We start from the raw sequence: 15,830 nt of genomic DNA on the forward strand, positions 1-15,830 counted from the left end.
GAAGGGAATTCCCTTTCCTAGCCAAGGGAAACCATGACACACAACACCTAGAAAATTGGGTCACTCCCACCCTAATACTGCGCTTTATCAAGGGTCTTAGCAAATGGCACACCAGGAGATTATATCCCACACCTGGCTCAGAGGGTCCCACGCCCACGGAGCCTCCCTCATTGCTAGCACAGCAGTCTGAGATCTAACTGCAAGGTGGCAGTGGGGCTGGGGATGGGGCACCCACCATTGCTGAGGCTTCAGTTGGTAAACAAAGCGGCTGGGAAGCTCGAACTGGGTGGAGCCCACCGTAGCTCAAGGAGGCCTGCCTGCCTCTGTAGACTCCACCTCTGTGGACAGAGCATAGCCAAACAAAAGGCAGCAGAAACCTCTGCAGATTTAAATATCCCTGTCTGACAGCTTTGAAGAGAGTAGTGGTTCTCCCAGCACGGAGTTTGAGATCTGAGAACAGACAGACTGCCTGCTCAAGTGGGTCCCTGACCCCTGAGTAGCCTAACTGGGAGACACCACCCACTAGGGGCAGACTGTCACCTCACACCTCACACGGCTGGATACCCCTCTGAGACAAAGCTTCCAGAGGAACAGTGCAGCAGCAACATTTGCTGTTCAGCAATATTCACTCTTCTGCAGCCTCTGCTGCTGATACCCAGGCAAACAGGGTCTGCAGTGGACCTCCAGCAAACTCCAACAGACCTGCAGCTGAGGGTCCTGACTGTTAGAAGGAAAACTAACAAACAGAAAGGACATCCACACCAAAACCCCATCTGTACGTCACCAGCATCAAAGATCAAAGGTAGATAAAACCACAAAGATGGGGAAAAAAAGCAGTGCAGAATAGCTGAAAATTCTAAAAATCAGAGCACCTCTCCCCCTCCAAAGGAACCAAGCTCCTCGCCAGCAACGGAACAAAGCTGCAAGGGGAATGACTTTGATGAGTTGAGAGAAGAAGGCTTCAGACGATCAAACTTCTCTGAGCTAAAGGAGGAAGTTTGAACCCATCATAAAGAAGCTAAAAACCTTGAAAAAAGATTTGATGAATGGCTAACTAGAATAAGCAATGTAGAGAAGTCCTTAAATGACCTGATAGAGCTGAAAACCATGACTCAAGAACTACGTGACAAATGCACAAGCTTCAGTAACTGACTCAATCAACTTGAAGAAAGGGTATCAGTGACTGAAGATCAAATGAATGAAATAAAGTGAGAAGAGAAGTTCAGAGAAAAAAAAGAGTAGAAAGAAATGAACAAAGCCTCCAAGAAATATGGGACTATGTGAAAAAACCAAATCTAAGTCTGACTGGTGTATCTGAAAGTGACGGGGAGAATGGAACCAAGTTGGAAACACTCTGCAGGATATTAACGAGGAGAACTTCCCCAACCTAGCAAGGCAGGCCAACATTCAAATTCAGGAAATACAGACAATGCCACAAAGATACTCCTTGAGAAAAGCAACTCCAAGACACATGATTGTCAGATTCACCAAAGTTGAAATGAAGGAAAAAAATGTTAAGGGCAGTCAGAGAGAAATATTGATTACCCACAAAGAGAAGCCCATCAGACTAACAGTGGATCTCTCGGAAGAAACTCTATGAGCCAAAAAACAGTGGGGGCCAATATTTAACATTCTTAAAGAAAAGAATTTTCAACCCAGAATTTCATATCCAGTCAAACTAAGTTTCAATAGTGACAGAGAAATAAAATCCTTTACAGACAAGCAAATGCTGAGAGATTTTGTCAACACCAGGCCTGCCCTACAAGAGCTCCTGAAGGAAGCACTAAACATGGAAAGGAACAACCGGTACCAGCTACTGCAAAAACGTGCAAAAATGTAAAGATCATTGATGCTAGGAAGAAACTGCATCAACCAATGAGCAAAATAACCAGCTAAGTTCATAATGACAGGATCAAATTCACACATAAAAATATTAACCTTAAATGTAAATGGGCTAAATGCTCCAATTAAAAGACACAGACTGGCAAATTGGATAAAGCGTCAAGGCCCATCAATTTGCTGTATTCAGGAGACCCATCTCACGTGCAGAGACACATATAGGCTCAAAATAAAGGGATGGAGGAAGATCTACCTAGCAAATGGAAAACAAAACAAAACAAAAAGGCAGAGATTGCAATCATAGTCTCTGATAAAACAGACTTTAAACCAACAAAGATCGAAAGAGACAAAGAAGGTCATTACATAATGGTAAAGGGATCAATTCAACAGGAAGAGCTAACTATCCTAAATATATATGCACCCAATACAGGAGGACCCAGATTTATAAAGCAAGTCCTTAGAGACTTACAAAGAGACTCAGACACCCACCCAATAATAATGGGAGACTTTAACACCCCACTGTCAACATTAGACAGATCAATGAGACAGAAAGTTAACAAGGATATCCAGGAATTGAACTCAACTCTGCACCAAGCAGACCTAATAGACATCTACAGAACTCTCCACCCCAAATCAACAGAATACACATTCTTCTCAGCACCACATCACACTTATTCCAAAATTGACCACATAGTTGGAAGTAAAGCACTCCTCAGCAAATCTGAAAGAACAGAAATTATAACAAACTGTCTCTCAGACCACAGTGCAATCAAACTAGAACTCAAGATTAAGAAACTCAATCAAAACTGCTCAACTACGTGGAAACTGAACAACCTGCCCCTGAATGACTGCTGGGTACATAACGAAATGAAGGCAGAAATAAAGATGTTCTTTGAAACCAATGAGAATGAAGACACAACATACCAGAATCTTGGGGAAACATTTAAAGCAGTGTGTAGAGGGAAATTTATAGCACTAAATGCCCACAAGAGAAAGCAGGAAAGATCTAAAATTGACACTCTAACATCACAGTTAAAAGAACTAGAGAAGCAAGAGCAAACACATTCAAAAGCTAGCAGAAGGCAAGAAATAACTAAGATCAGAGCTGAACTGTAAGAGATAGAGACAAAAAAAATCCCTCCAAAAAATCAATGAATCCAGGAGCTGGTTTTTTGAAAAGATCAAACGAAATAGATAGACTGCTAGCAAGACTAATAAAGAAGAAAAAAGAGAAGAATCAAATAGATGCAAAAAAAATAATAAAGGGGATATCACCACCGACCCCACAGAAATACAAACTACCATCAGAGAATACTATAAACACCTCTACGCAAATCAACTAGAAAACCTAGAAGAAATGGATAAATTCCTGGACACATACACTCTCCCAAGACTAAACCAGGATGAAGTTGAATCCCTGAATAGACTAATAGCAGGCTCTGTAATTGAGGCAGTAATTAATAGCCTACCAACCAAAAAAAGTCCAGGACCAGATGGATTCACAGCCAAATTCTACCAGAGATACAAGGAGGAGCTGGTACCATTCCTTCTGAAACTATTCCAATCAATAGAAAAAGAGGGAATCCTCCCTAACTCATTTTATGAGGCCAACATCATCCTGATACCAAAGCTTGGCAGAGACACAACAAAAAAAGAGAATTTTAGACCAATATCCCTGATGAACATCAATGCAAAAATCCTCAATAAAATACTGGCAAACTGAATCCAGCAGCACATCAAAAAGCTTATCCAACATGATCAAGTGGGCTTCATCCCTGGGATGGAAGGCTGGTTCAGTATATGCAAATCAATAAACGTTATCCAGCATATGAACAGAACCAAAGACAAAAACCACATGATTATCTCAATAGATGCAGAAAAGGCCTTTGACAAAATTCAACAGCCCTTCATGCTAAAAACTCTCAATAAAGTCGGTATTGATGAAACGTATCTCAAAATAATAAGCGCTATTTATGACAAACCCACAGTCAATATCATACTGAATGGGCAAAAACTGGAAGCATTCCCCTTAAAAACTGACACAAGAGAGAGAGGCCCTCTCTCACCACTCCTATTCAACATAGTGTTGGAAGTTCTGGCCAGGGAAATCAGGCAAGAGAAAGAAATAAAGGGTATTCAATTAGGAAAAGAAGAAGTCAAATTGTCCCTGTTTGCAGATGACATGATTGTATATTTAGAAAACCCCATCGTCTCAGCCCAAAATCTCCTTAAGCTGATAAGCAACTTCAGCAAAGTCTCAGGATACAAAATCAATGTGCAAAAATCACAAGCATTCTTATACACCAGTAACAGACAAACAGAGAGTCAAATCATGAATGACGTCCCATTCACAATTGCTTCAAAGAGAATAAAATACCTAGGAATCCAACTTACAAAGGATGTGAAGGACCTCTTCAAGGAGAAATACCACTGCTCAATGAAATAAAAGAGGACACAAACAAACGGAAGAACATTCCGTGCTCATGGATAGGAAGAATGAATATCGTGAAAATGGCCATACTGCCCAAGGTAATTTATAGATTCAGTGCCATCCCCATTAAGCTACCAATGACTTTCTTCACAGAATTGGAAAAAAACTACTTTAAAGTTCATATGCAACCAAAAAAAGCCCACATTGCCAAGACAATCCTAAGCCAAAAGAACAAAGCTGGAGACATCATGCTACCTGACTTCAAACAATATTATAAGGCTACAGTAACCAAAACAGCATGGTACTGGTACCAAAACAAAGATATAGACCAATGGAACAGAACAGAGCCCTCAGAAATAATACCACACATCTACAACCATCTGGTCTTTGACAAACCTGACAAAAACAAGAAATGGGGAAAGGATTCCCTATTTAATAAATGGTGCTGGGAAAACAGGCTGGCCATAAGTAGAAAGCGGAAACTGGATCCCTTCCTTACACCTTACACAAAAATTAATTCAAGATAGATTAGAGACTTAAATGTTAGACCTAAAATCATAAAAAGCCTAGAAGAAAACCTAGGTAATACCATTCAGGACATAGGCATGGGCAAGGACTTCATGTCTAAAACACCAAAAGCAATGGCAACAAAAGCCAAAATTGACAAATGGGATCTAAGTCAACTAAAGAGTTTCTGCACAGCAAAAGAAACTACCATCAGAGTTAACAGGCAACCTACAGAGTGGGAGAAAATTTTTACAATCTACTCATCTAACAAAGGGCTAATATACAGAACCTATGAAGAACTCAAACAAATTTACAAAAAAAAAAAAACCCATCAAAAAGTAGGCAAAGGATATGAACAGACAATTCTCAAAAGAAGACATTTATGCAGCCAACAGACACATGAAAAAAATGCTCATCATCACTCGCCATCAGAGAAATGCAAATCAAAACCACAATGAGATACCATCTCACACCAGTTAGAATGGCAATCATTAAAAAGTCAGGAAACAACAGGTGCTAGAGAGGATGTGGAGAAATAGGAACACTTTTACACTGTTGGTGGGACTGTAAACTAGTTCAACCATCGTGGAAGATAGTGTGGCGATTCCTCAAGGATCTAGAACTAGAAATACCATTTGACCCAGCCATCCCATTACTGGGTATATACCCAAAGGATTATAAATCATGCTGCTATAAAGACACATGCACACGTATGTTTATTGCGGCACTATTCACAATAGCAAAGACTTGGAACCAACCCAAATGTCCATCAGTGACAGACTGGATTAAGAAAATGTGGCACATATACACCATGGAATACTATGCAGCCATAAAAAAGGATGAGTTCATGTCCTTTGTAGCGACATAGATGCAGCTGGATACCATCATTCTCAGCAAACTATCGCAAGAACAGAAAACCAAACACTGCATGTTCTCACTCATAGGTGGGAATTGAAAATGAGAACACTTGGACACAGAAGGGGAACATCACACACCGGGGCCTGTTGTGGGTTGATGGTAGCGGGGAGGGATAGCATTAGGAGATATACCTAATGTAAATGACAAGTTAATGGGTGCAGCACACCAACATGGCACATGTATATATAGGTAACAAACCTGCACTTTGCGCACATGTACCATAGAACTTAAAGTATAATAAAAAATAAATAAATAAATAAATAAATAAAAGAAAGAAACTCAGTTTGAGTATGGGCTATGTTGCTTACTAGTTATTTTAACTCGGACAAGTCATTAGCCTGTCTGAAGCCCAATTTTTCATCAGTAAAGTGAAGCTGTTAATGCAGTAATATCTTCCACATACCTTTTGGGGTACAGTGATCAAGTTTGATAACGTGAAAATATTTATAAATCATAAAATATTAGCTATTATATGCTGAGGAAAAACAGCATATATTCAATTATAAATTTCTGCAGCTGGAATTTCTTACACTAAAACATTTTAATGTTCCATAAAAATCCCAGCTTCCACCTGCAAGACTCTCTGGCTTTACTACACAGGGTTACATTTTAAAGATAAAACCATTCCCTAATTATGGTTGCTTGCTACATTATAAAATTAACTGTTTTGCTTTAGTGCAGAGTTTAGCAGCTGGTTCAACCTTAATTCTTTTTACTCAGACCACACACTGTGGCATAATATTCTTCATTTTATTCCAGTGTTTCACATTAATTTTATACTTAATTGTCCTTTACAGTATTTCTGTGTTAAAAAAATTTTTGGAGGTTAAGTGAAGCATATTGTAGAACCAGGGGCCACCAAACAATCAGAACCTTCACTTTTCCTAATGAGTCATTCAACAATACTGTAAAAATAAAACTGTTCAACATCAAAGCTGAGATTTTAATTTAAATTATTTATAAAGCAGAAGGGAAGGATTAGGTATTGCTGAAACAAAAAGATTTTGCACTTGCAGTATGTTAAATGATTTTACATGCACAGTATGTTTTTAAAAGTTTACTGATCCCACATTTAGTAATAAACTCCATGGGATGTCTGGCAGAAATCCCCCGCCACAACAGTTTACGCCGACCATCTGTGTCTGCAAGAAGCTTCCAGATATTCTGCCACCTGATTCACTGTCCCAACTCTTCTCACTTCTATTCACAGGCTTCTTTTAATTTTCATCATATACTATATCTACCCTGAGAGGAAGAAAATATTACCAAAACAGTACAGTGTTACATATTTCTGAAACCAAAATAAAATGGGAGAACTTTTAACAACCAATTCAATTTGTAATGGATTGATGAATCTCTTGCTCTTCAGAGTGCGGCTGTATCAGTAACACAGAATATCACAGAAGGAAAGATCTTTACAGACTGTCTAGTTCACTGCCTTCCTTTGACAGATAAGGAAACTGAGGCCCAGTAAGTCAGATGCTTGCCTGAGGCTCCACAGACTGATGCCAGGGAGCAGGGAAGAGAGTGTGGGGTGCAGTTGACCCCCCAGCATGAGCATTTTTCAACGTACCATTCAAATTCAGCTGTCCTACATCACTAGTGACTGCCTTGGTTCCAGATCCAAAGACCAGCCTATCGATTCCCAATCTGGCTTTGGAGAGTAGACCTACCTAATAAGAAGGAACAAATTTACAACTAAGGAAAGGCTATCTGCAAAGGCCTCTTTTCACTGACCCTCAGCACCAAATCTCCCCTTATCCAATGCCTCCAAAGTCTTGACTCCAGACCAGTGGAAAGCACACGAGCTTTGGCATTGAGACTCCAGAGTTTCAAGTCTCAGTTCTGCTCTTCAGCTCTCTGCCCTAGGGCATGTTGCTAACCACTCTATGCCTCCATTTCCTTCTTTCTAAACTAGGCTTAACACTCTCACTTGTTAGGGCTCTGTGAGATTTTAATGAGACATAGTTTTGGAAGCCTTATGTGTAAGTAGTCAGTGGCTTAATAGAACCACAGGATTGTCATAGGCATTAAGGAAATATCTGATTGAACACTACAAAGGGAGTTCTAAAAATTCTGTCGTTTCTCAGTGTTTGCAAGAGAGACAATTCTGCGATTTTTTATAATCTCTCTACTACTATACTCTAATCTAATCTATACTACTATAGTATATATCTATACTACTATAATCTAATCTATACTACTACTCTCTACTCCAGCATTCATTTACCTAAAAGAATTAGGGCCTATTATGTGAAAAAATAACAACCCATTGCAAGACTGCTTCTGTAGATAATGATCTCGATGTAAGAGGGGCAGAATAAGTCAATAAATCTGTTTCCATATCTCACCTGTTTACTACCTGGATATTGGCCAGGCTACTCTTGGGGATCCCCAATTATTTGCAGATTGTTCAAATCTCTCCTGGGGCCATAAATACAAGAAGGGGAGTCTACAACTTCTCTTTGTAATTTAAACTAAAATCAAAAAATTTTTCACTATAAACAGTTGAGTAACCCTGGGTCAGGGGTGGTGAGGATGCTTATTGCTAAGGAAAGTAACTTCAACTTTGACCTGTACTCAAAATTAATCCCATCCATCGTCACTCATTTTAATACTCTAGTATTCCATGTTAAGGTTGGTGAGTACTTACAGGTTTAAGAGGAGCTGAATGAAAAGAGAAAGTTGAGTTTAGAAATACAGTAGTTTCTACTTATACTCAGTTTTGCTTTCCACGGTTTCAGTTACCCACAGTCAATGGCAATCCTAAAAGACTATATTGAAAACTCCAGAAATAAACAATTCATAAGTTTTAAATTGATAGCTGTTTTAAGTAACATGATGAAATCATAAGCTGTCCTGTTTCATACCACTTGGGACAGGAGTCATCCCTTTGTCCAGTATATCCATGCTGTAGAGGCCACCCATCCACTAGGCACTCAGCAGCTCTCTCTGTTATCAGATCAACTGTTGCAGTATCTGAGTATTTGTGTTCATGTACCCTTTATTTTAATTAATAATGGCCCCAAAGCACAAGAGTAGTGGTGGTGGCATATATAATTGTTCTATTTTATTATTAGCTATTATTAATCTCCCAAGGTGCCTAACTTATAAATCAACCTTTATCATAGGTATGTATGTATAGAAAAAAAAAACATGGTATATATGTGATTTGGTACTATCCATGATTTTAGGCATTCACTGGGGGTCTTGAAACATATCCCCTTCTAAAAGAGGAAACTGCTATAGCCAGTTCGTATCTGCTGCACAGAGGAAGTCTATTAAACACACTTCTAATATTCTGTCATCTTGAACTTTTATAGGTCCCTGGATTTAATGATTAAGATTTTGCCACACTGAAAATTGTGGCAACGGTTGTAGTAATTCCAAATTAAATTAGTGCAAACATAGTAAAGAGAATTGAGAAGAGAGCTAACTAGCTAATGAATAATTTTATGAAGTGTCAGAAGCAGCTGACAAGAAAATAATATTAATTAATACCAACTGGCTTCTTAAAACATATCTAGCAGCCCCTCTTGGGATACGTGATTACTGGGTCACAGCCCATGGATTCACATGGCATTTGGAGTGAGTCCTGCATCTCTCAACATTCTGGACTGTGAAGAACCCTCAGATGGAGCAATGATCTCACTCAACGTAAATTGTGCCAACCCTTGGGTATCTCCCCCATCCTGTATTCTCTGGAGAGATGCCACCTCCCAAAAACCGTGGAATGTAACACATTAATGTCTCAGAAGATGGGAGGTAGAGGGGGGGTTGTAGATTTTCTCTGTTAAAATGTTAATACAATTATATGAGTTTAAATGTTTAAAGGAAGATAATTAGGACTTTTCAGAGCAAGTTGATGATTTTCTTTTTTTCTCAATAACTTCTTTAACTAATTGCAAAAGTAATGCCCATTTGGAGGTGATAGAAAAAGAAGTGCTTGCTTCAGCAGCACATATACTAAAACTTTAACAGTACAAAGAAGAATTAGCATGACCCCTGCACATAGATGACATGAAAATTTGTGAAGCATTACATTTTTTTAAATAAAAAATAAATTAAGGAAAAACCCAAAGAAATGAAATTAAATTCACCAATAATCCCCTCCATTCTGAAATGACCATTATATTAATTTATTATGAATTTGGCAATGTGGAAGTTGAACCAGGACTACGATGACAAGACTCGGGGCAAGAGGAAAACTTTGGCTAAGCCAGAAACACAGTGATGCTCGGGGCAAGAAGAAAAGGGGTTAAAAAAATTTTTTAAGAAACCTATAAACGTTAAGGATTATTTTGGTGAAAACTAGGTAGAACATTGTAAGGGTGGTGCACATCCTCATTGTCACACTAGACTAGCTCACAGGGGCAGAAGCTGAGATTCACCTTTGCAACTCAGCACCTAGCACACCTGGAAGGAAGAAGGGAACTCCTTGCTATCATTCACCCCAATCAGGCTCTCAGGCAGAACTCGCCTGTGTGAGAAACAGCTTGATTTTACATCACTGAAGCAGAGTCCTTGGGATTTGTCCATTTAAGATTCATATTCTACACATTTTTTGCTTTCTCAGTCCAGAACATCTTAATACATAACATGTCTGTCCTCAAAGCAGTCCTGTAGTCCTTCTACTCTCAGGTTCAGATGACATCTCTCCCTTTGAGGTATCACCTAGAGCCCTCCCAGAAGTTGAATTTTATGTACATCAAATACTTCCTATTTTAAGTCAGAAAATCACAAACATACTCCACAGTTGAGGAATATTTGTTCAGCTATTTTCCCACAATATAGTAGCTTGCAGAGAGAAACAGATAGTGGTGGTCAATTTCAGTTCAGTTCACTGCAACAAATATTGATTATGTGTTACGTGTCAGCAATGGTCCTAGGTATGAGTACATAACAATAAAGACATTCTCCCATCTTGAAACTCTCACAGTCTGTAGAGGGGAGACAGACACAGAAATTATTTTTGTACAGTTGTTAAGTGCAAGTGTCTCTGGTACACGAAAGAAAGAAGAATCCTGTATTCTTTACAATTAACTTTCCTCTACTCATAAAATTTACCCCTCAGTTTGTTTGTTTTGGGTTTTGGAATTACTTTTCATTCAATAAGCACCTATTACATATGGTTGCCATTGTATTAAGTGCTTTGTAGATATTGTCTCAACTCTAACAACCTGTGAAATGAACATTACTTTTTACATGCTTTAAGCTTTATTGAGGCATAATTGGCAAATTTTAAAATTGTATCTATTCAAGGTGTACACTGCTGCACATATACCTTGCACATATTTGATATGATGCACATATACCTTGCAAATATGTGCATATGATTTGATGCACATATTTGATACACATATACTTTGTGAAATGATTACCACAAGCAAGTAATATATCCATCACCTCATGTAATTACTTTTGTGTATGCATAATGAGAAGACTTAAGATGCCTTCTTTTAGCAAATTTCAAGTGTATGATACATTATTAACTATAGTCACCATGGTGTACATTAGGTCTCCAGCACTTATGCATCATAGAACTGTTCATTTGAACCCTTTGACCAACATCTCTCCATTTCCCGTATCCCCGGGTCCCTAGTAACCATCATTCTTTCTCTGCTTCTATGTATTCAACTTTTTTAGATTCCACATATAAATGAGGTCACGCAGTATTTTTGTGTGTGTCTGGCTTATTTCACTTAGCATAATGTATCCCATATTCATCTATGTTGTTGAAAATGGCAGAATCTCCTTCTTTATTAAGGCTGAATAATATCACATTGTGTATACATATATATACACACCACAAATTCTTTATCCATCCAGTCGACACTCAGGTTGGCTTCAAATCTTGGTCATTGTGACTAAAGCTGCAATGAACATGAGAGAACAGATACCTTTTCAAGGTATTGATTTCATTTCCTTTGGATATGTGCCTGGAAGAGGGATTGCTGGATCATATAGTAGTTCTATTTTTAATTTTTGAGGTATCTCCACACTGTTTTCCACAATAGTTGTACCAATTTACATTCCCACCAACAGTATACTAGGGTTCCCTTTTGCTCACATCCTCCCAACACTTGTCATCTTTCATCTTTTCATAATAACCGTCCTAACAGGTTTGAAGGATATCTCACCATGATTTTGACTTACGTTGCCCTGATGATTAGCAATGCTGAGTACCTTTTCATATACCTGTTGGCCATTTTTATGTCTTCTTTGGAAAAATGTCTATTCAAGACCTTTAGCCATATTTTAATCAGGTTATTTGACTTTTTGCTATTGAATTGTTTGAGTTCCTTATATATTTTGGATGTTAGTACCTTATCAGGAATGTGGTTTACAAATATTTTCTCCCAATCTGTCAGTTGCCTTTGCATTTTGTTGGTTGTTTTCTTTGTTGTGTGAAGCTTTTCAGTTGATATAGTTTCATTTGTTTATCTTTGCTTTTGTTGCCTGTATGATGACCAAAATAACATTCTAAAGCCAATGTCAAGGAGGCTTTCCCCTATGTTTCCTTATAGAAGTTTTATGGTTTCAAGTCTCACTTGAATCCATTTGGAGTTGATTTTTGTGTGTGGCATAAGATAAAGGTCCAATTTTATGATTTTGCATGTGACTATCCAGTTTTCCCAACATCATTTACTGAAGAGACTGTCTTTTCTCCATTATATATTCTTGGTGCTTTTGTTGAAAATTAGTTGACTATATATTCCTGGGTCTATTTCTGGGCTTTCAATTCTGTTCCATTGGTTTACATGTCTGTTTTTAGGCCAGTAACAAACCGTTTTGGTTACTATACATGCAGTAACATAATTTGAAATCTGGAAGTATGGTGCTTCCAACTTTGTACTTCTTTCTCAAGATTGCCTATTCAGGATGTTTTGTGGTTCTGTATGAAATTTAGAATCTTCAGGATCTTTTGTAGTTCTATATGAATTGTTTTCTCCATCTCTATGAAAAATGCCATTGAAATTTGATAAAGAATGCATTGAATGTATATATTGCTTTGAATAGTGTAAACATTTTAACAATATTAATTCTTCCAATCCATGACCACAGGATATCTTTCTATTTGTTTGTGTCTTCTTCAGTTTCTTTCAACAGTGTGTTATAGTTTTCAGTGTATAGATGCTATGGTGTAAATGTGATATTCTCTCCAAAATTCATGTTGAAACTGAATCTCCAATGTGGTTATATTAAGAATTGAGACCTTTAGGGAAATGATTAAGTCATGAGGGCTCTGACCTTATAAATAGATTAATGCCCTTATAAAAGAAGCTTCAGGGAGTGTTCACCTCTCTTACTCTTCCATCTTCCACCATGTGAGAGTGCCAATGTGAGAAGATGCTATCAATGAAAAAGGCCCTCACTAGATACTGAACCAGCTGGTTCCTTGACCTTGGAAAAGTAGATTTCTCCGTGAGACAAATCTTTGCTTGGTGCAGCCCATGCCACAGATTTCACCAATTAGAGTAGGGTGCCTGAGGCTTTTCATTCTTTATAAATTACTAAGTCTCAGGTATTTTTGTCATAGCAGCACAAAGGGACTAAGACAACAAATCTGTCACCTCTTTGGTTATGTTAATAAAATTAGAAAGGAAAGAAGAGACATTACAATGGATATCTCAGTAATAAAAATTTTAAAAGATCACAAGGGACTATTATGAAAAATTATATGCCAATATATTGTATAAGTGAAAATGGATACATCCATGGAAATATACAACCTATCAAGACTGAATCAAAAAGAAATAAAAATCCTGAACAGATTAATACCTAATAAGGAGATTGAAATAGTAATCAATGTCCTCCCAACAAATAAAAGCCAAGGACCAGATAGCTTCATCACTGAATTCTACCGAACAGTCAAAGAAAAATTAATACCAATTCTTTTTAAACCCTTCAAAAAATAGAAGTAAAAGGAATGTTTCTAACTCATTTCATGAGGCCAGCATCATCCTGATACCAAAGCAAACAAAGATACCACAAGAAAAGTAGACTATAGACCAGTATCTTTGAAAAGCATAGATGTAAAACTCCTTAATAAAATATCAGCAAACTGAATTCGACAACATAAAAAGAACATTATAAATTATGACAAAGGGGGGTTTATCCCCAGAATGCTAGGCTGGTTTAGCATACACAAATTAAACACTGTCATATACCACAGTAACAGAATGAAGGATTAAAATCACTATCATCTCAATAGATGCGGAAAAAGCATTTGACAAATTCAACATCCTTTCATGATAAAAACTATCAACAAAACAGGTATAGAAGGAAATTTCCTCACACAATAAAAGCTATTTATGAAAAGTCCACAGCTAACAGTATAATCAATGGCAAAAAATTGAAAGCTTTTTATCTAAGATCTAGCACCAAGCAAGGATATCAACTATCGCCACTTATATTCAACATAGTACCTGAAGTCCCCACTAGAGCAATCGGTTAAGAAAAAGAAATAAAAGGCATCTGATTTAGATATCAGAAAGGAAGTAGTAAAACTATTCCTGCTCACAGATGACATGATCCTATATGTACAAAATCCTAAGAGCTCCACAAAAAAAAAACTGTTAGAACTAGTAAAGTTGAAGTATACAAAATCAATATTTAAAAAAAGTAAGGTTTAAATTTAACAACATCCTGCAACTAGTAAATTTGCAGTACACAAAATCAACATTTAAAAAAATTACATCACTGGTCATTAGAGAAATGCAAATAAAAATTGCAATGAGATACCATCTCATACCAATTAGAATGACTATTACTAAAAAAACAAAAAACAACAGATGCTGGCAAGGTTGTAGAGAAAAGGGAATGATTATACACTATTGGTGGGAATATAAATTAGTTCAATCATTGTGGAAAGCAGTGTAATGATTCTTCGAAGAACTAAAAACGGAATTACCATTCAACCCAGCAATCACATTACTGGGTATATACCCAAATGAATATAAATCATTCTATCATAAAGATAGAATATCTATCATAAAGACACATGCACATGTATGTTCATGTGGCTCTATTCACTATAGCAAAGACAGAGAATCAACATAACTGCCTATCAATGTTAGACTGGATAAAGAAAATGTGGTAAATATACACCACGGAATACTATGCAGCCACAAAAAAAGAGTGAGATTATGTCCTTGCAGGGACATGGATGAAGCTGGAGGCCATTATCTATAGCAAACATGCAGGAACAGAAAGACAAATACAGCATGTTCTCACTTACAAGTGGAAGCTAAATGATGAGAACACATGGCCACACTGAAGGGAATAACACACACTGGGACCTACCTGATGGTGGAGGGTGGGAGGAGAGAAAAGATAAAAAAAAATAAATAGTGGATACAAGGCTTAATACTTGGGTGATGAAATAATCTGTACAAAAAGCTCCCATCACACAAATTCACCTATATAACAGACCTATACATGTACCTGTGAACAAAATAAAAAATACAAATTTCACACCTGTAATCCCAGCACTTTGGGAGGCCAAGGTGGGCAGATTACAAGGGCAGGAGTTCAAGACCAGCCTGGCCAATATGGTGAAATCCTGTCTCTACAAAAAATACAAAAATTAGCCGGGCGTGGTGGCAGGAGCCTGTAGTCCAGGTATTCAGGAAGCTGAGGCAGGAGAATCCCTTGAACCCAGGAGGCTGAGGTTGCAGTGAGCCAAGATCATGCCACTGTACTCCAGCCTGGGCAACAGAGAGAGCCTGGGCAGCATCTCAAACGTAAATAAATAAATAAATAAATAAAATAAAAATTAATCATAAAAAATTTTTAAAACAGTTGCATTTCTTTACACTAATAACTATCTAAAAAGAAAATCAAGAAAATAAATTCATTTACAATAATAGCATAGAAAAAATAAAATGCTTTTAATATCTTAAAGATATAAAAGCTAAAACTCATAGATCAGAAAATTTGCCCCAAGCTACAAAATTAGTAAAATGACAAAGTCATAAGCTTGCATCGGAATGAAATATTACAGTCTTCAAACAATCTTACTTTTTTCATGATTATATTTACCTGTGCCCACTGAAGTTCTTACAATTAACTCAGTATCATGCATTCCATCTTTTAATACCCAACCATGTTACAAAGCTAGTTTAACTTTGGA

The 15,830-nt window shown here is 37.5% G+C and overlaps 1 non-coding gene across 1 annotated transcript; it reads left to right on the top strand.

Annotated features, from left to right (window-relative positions):
* The first annotated feature begins 9,637 nt into the window (after positions 1-9,637).
* LOC117086451 lies at positions 9,638-9,745 on the top strand. The gene has a single exon (XR_004438361.1). It is a non-coding gene; the product is annotated as a U6 spliceosomal RNA (small nuclear RNA).
* Positions 9,746-15,830: the final 6,085 nt, after the last annotated feature.

This window comes from Trachypithecus francoisi, unplaced genomic scaffold, assembly GCF_009764315.1.
Source record: "Trachypithecus francoisi isolate TF-2019V2 unplaced genomic scaffold, Tfra_2.0 Lachesis_group1, whole genome shotgun sequence".
Classification (NCBI taxonomy): domain Eukaryota; kingdom Metazoa; phylum Chordata; class Mammalia; order Primates; family Cercopithecidae; genus Trachypithecus; species Trachypithecus francoisi.